The 4,227-nt window shown below is 41.0% G+C and overlaps 1 pseudogene; it reads left to right on the top strand.

Annotated features, from left to right (window-relative positions):
* The first annotated feature begins 3,155 nt into the window (after positions 1 to 3,155).
* Positions 3,156 to 3,788, top strand: LOC102392513 (annotated as a pseudogene).
* The last annotated feature ends 439 nt before the right edge of the window (positions 3,789 to 4,227 follow it).

Genomic DNA, 4,227 nt, shown 5'->3' with positions numbered 1-4,227 from the left:
TATTTCATGTTCAAAGCATACATGACAGAGAAGAAATTGTTGCATGTAATTGTTCTCAACCCCCTTCTTCAGAAAGAAAACTGATAATCTGCACTCACAAGTAAAAACCGTAGAGTCTGAATCAGAGAGAGGAATGCTGGCCCATCTAAAGGACATTAAGAGTACTGATGAAAGAAAGGAAACAGCAAGATAAATGAGGCAACAGGGAAGAATGCTCTGCCTTCTGGTTCTTCCCAAGGGACAATGGGAAAAATATACCTAAAAGAATTTTTATTTTAATATATTTTGAAAAACACTTGGATATTTAAAAAATCATTTAACCGTTTAGCCAATTGTTCCCTATCCATGGCTTGATCCTAATATTTGCATGAACCATTCCTTTAATCAATAACCAGTCAGAAAGGGGGCAGTTAAATTAACCAATTTGCTTAACTTCATGTTTTGGTGAAAGTCAGTAAATTTCAGTATCTTGAGAATTAAAATATTTCCTCTTAATTCCTGAGTTTTCCCGCCAACTTGTTCAATAAGAAATCTGTTGGTTTCATGTTCCAGTTTTTTTTTCTTATTATCCATGAATAGGCCAGGAAATATTCTTTTTAATTGAATCTGTACAGGGATAAATATTCTTAAGGCAGGAAATAACAGCTCCCTGGTCCTTGGCCCTGGTGGTGGCCGTGCTCTGACTCACCCCCAGGACATCCTGGACACCTTCCAGAGGTCCCATCACCACCACCAGGTTCCCTGTCTCTGAGCTGTTGCTGGATGGCACCAGAAGGGACCCGAATCTAAAATTCGCCCCCAATTCGCTGACATCTCGCCCCTCAGTAAATGGAATGCTTCCTGGAAAATAAAGCACAAAACTCTAGGGAAGGCTTGGAAAATAAAAGGTTCCGAGCTCCCAACCAGAGAACACCATCGCTGGCAGGGCTACAAGGCTCCCTCTTCAGCTCTCAGCACTGTGAAAACAAAAAGGTTTTTCCCCCAATAGTAAATCAGTATCAAAAGACTCACTGAGGATGCTGTGCCTTGATGGTCTGTAGAGCCCAGAACTGCAAACTCTCCAAAGTGGGCATCCCAAAGGAACCTGAGACAAAGAACTCTTTGGCCCTCCTACAGCTGCCTGGAGAAGCGCACTGTCCAGGGCTCAAGGGAAAGATATTTTATTGCTATTTTTGAGTTGCTAAATCCTGTGCTCAATCCTGTCTGACTCTTTGCGACCCCATGGACAGCAGCATGCCAGAATTCCCTGTCCTTCACTATCTGCTGGAGTTTGCTCAAATTCATAACCACTGAGTTGGTAATGCCATCCAACCATTTCCTCCTCTATTGCCACCTTCTCCTCCTGCCCTCAATCTTCCCAGCATCAGGGTCTTTTCCAATGAGTTGGCCCTGTACATCAGATGGCCAAAGTACAGCACTTCCCTGGTAGCTCAGATGGTAAAGAATGTACCTGCAAGTGTGGGAGACTCAGGTTTGATCCCTGGGTCAGGAAGATCGTTGGAAAAGGGAATGTCAACCTACTCCGGTATTCTTGCCTAGAGAATTCCATGGACAGAAGAGCAACTGGCTGGCTACGGTCCATGGGGTCACAAAGATGAGATACGACTGAGCAACTAACGTTTACTTATTTATTGGAGCTTCAGCTTCATTAGCAATCCTTCCAATGATTTTCAGGGTTGATTTCTTGACTGGTTTGATCTCCTTGCTATCCAAGGGACTCTCAAGAGTCTTCTCCAGCACCATAATTTGAAAGCATTGATTCTCCTGCACTCAGCCTTCTTTATGGTCCACCTCTCACATCCAAACAAGACTATTGGAAACACCATAGCTTTGACTATACAGACATATGATGTCAAAGTGATGTTTATACTTCTTAACATGCTGTCTAGTTCTGTCATAGCTTTTTTCCCAAGGAGCAAGTGTCTTTTAATTTTGTAGCTGCAGTCAATGTCCACAGTGATTTTGGAGACCAAGAAAAGAAAATCTGTCACTGTTTCCACTCTTTCCCCATCTATTTGCCATAGATGTCAGAAGCTTAGGTTTTTAAATGTTGAGTGTTATGCAAGCTTTTTCAGTCTCCTCTTTCACCCTCATCAAGAGACTCTTTAGTTCCTCTTTGCTCTCTTCCATTGGATTGGTATCATGGTATTTTATTATTTTTTTATTTTTATTTATTATTTTATTTATTTACATTTTATTTATTATTTTATTATTATTTATTTATTATTATTTTATTTTATTTATTCCTATCAAAGTTGTTAAGTATATCCATAAGTATGTCAAGAGCTAAACAGAAAGAAATGTTATAAAATTGAGATGAATATTCAGCAGACAGGGAATTAAAAATTGATTTCTGAAATGAAACAAAGTTAAAAGCACTTCAAAATAAATATGAAGAAAATAGCCTAAGTTTTTCAATGATTTTGAGTTTTGAAAGATTTTTAAGTCTATCTATACTGTGGTATTATTGGAGAAGGAAATGGCAACCCACTCCAGTGTTCTTGCCTGGAGAATCCCAGGGACGGGGAGCCTGGTGGGCTGCTATCTCCGGGGTCGCACAGAGTCAGACATGACTGAAGTGACTTAGCAGCAGCAGCAGCATACTGTGGTATTATATATGTTTATATGAATTTCATATGAATATGTAATTTGGTAAATTACTATTTATATAAGTAAATATCCTCCATCAAAAGTCATCCTTCAAATTTATTCATAAAGTTAAATAAAACTTAGCAGCTTTTACATTTACTGTACACCCTTCATTTTATGGCATTGTTAACCCTAGGGTGAATACAACAAGGAAGCTTTGTACTTTCTTTTTCTATGTAAAAAGATATGCATGGAGTACAAAGATGGAGCCACAGCATAAAAGTATTGTCAAAATTTCATGGTGGGAGTAATTGGAAAAAAAAAATCTCAGAAGACTTTGTCAATAGGGGAGGGAAGGCAATAATGAAAAAAATGTTTGCAAAATACTGTGGTAACCCATTTGGAGAGTGCAAATTGAAAGCAAAAACAAAAGACGGAACTTTCAGAAAATGGAAACCAAGGGCTCTCATTTAAGACACAGGCCTGAAGGAAGGTCTTCAGAGAACAAAGAGAGCAGGTTCACAGAGTCACCCACCTCACCAGGCCAGAAGCATCCGCAAAATCTGATGGCCCCAGCCTGGTCCTTACTTCTGGCCCTGCTGCTGCTCAGCTGCAACGCCATCTGCTCTCTGGGCTGCCACCTGCCTCACACCCACAGCCTGGCCAACAGGACGGTCCTGATGCTCCTGCGACAACTGAAGACGGTCTCCCCTTCCTCCTGCCTGCAGGACAGAAATGACTTTGCATTCCCCTAGGAGGCGCTGGGTGGCAGCCAGTTGCAGAAGGCTCAAGCCATCTCTGTGCTCCACGAGGTGACCCAGCACACCTTCCAGCTCTTCAGCACAGAGGGCTCGGCCGCCACGTGGGACCAGAGCCTCCTGGACAAGCTCCGCGCGGCACTGGATCAGCAGCTTACTGACCTGCAAGCCTGTCTGAGGCAGGAGGAGGGGCTGCGAGGGGCTCCCCTGCTCAAGGAGGACTCCAGCCTGGCTGTGAGGAAATACTTCCACAGACTCACTCTCTATATGCAAGAGAAGAGACACAGCTCTTGTGCCTGGGAGGTTGTCAGAGCAGAAGTCATGAGAGCCTTCTCTTCCTCAACAAACTTGCAGGAGAGATTCAGGAGAAAGGACTGACACACACCTGGTTCAACACGGAAATGATTCTCATGGACCAACAGACCACACTTCTTCCTGCGCTGTCATGTGGAAGGCTCATTTCTGCTGTCATCCTGCACTGAACTGAATCAATTTGTAAAATGATTTCAGGTATATTAAGCGACATCATGATCTACTCTACAGGCACTACTCCATCACAGATAATCAAGCTGATCCATCTACTTATTTATCTATTTGGACATTTATCTAATTAATATTTATTTATTTATATATAAAGAATTAAATTATTTTGTTCATAAAATTATGTATGCATACTTAAGGGAAAAATATATTTTGTATATGTTTATATATATATCATTAACTGTTACTATAAAAAACTTCCTTTGTTTTTCTTTAAAAAAGACACATTAAGACTGAATACGCAACTTGATTAAAGAGTGCATTTTACAATTCCTTCCCCCATCTATATGATTTACACATTACAAGTAAAAATATACTTTCTCTAGCCCAATGGTGTGTT

Source organism: Bubalus bubalis, chromosome 3 (assembly GCF_019923935.1).
Source record: "Bubalus bubalis isolate 160015118507 breed Murrah chromosome 3, NDDB_SH_1, whole genome shotgun sequence".
Classification (NCBI taxonomy): domain Eukaryota; kingdom Metazoa; phylum Chordata; class Mammalia; order Artiodactyla; family Bovidae; genus Bubalus; species Bubalus bubalis.
The sequence above is the reverse complement of the archived record's forward strand: the minus strand, read 5'-3'. Positions and strand labels throughout refer to the sequence as shown.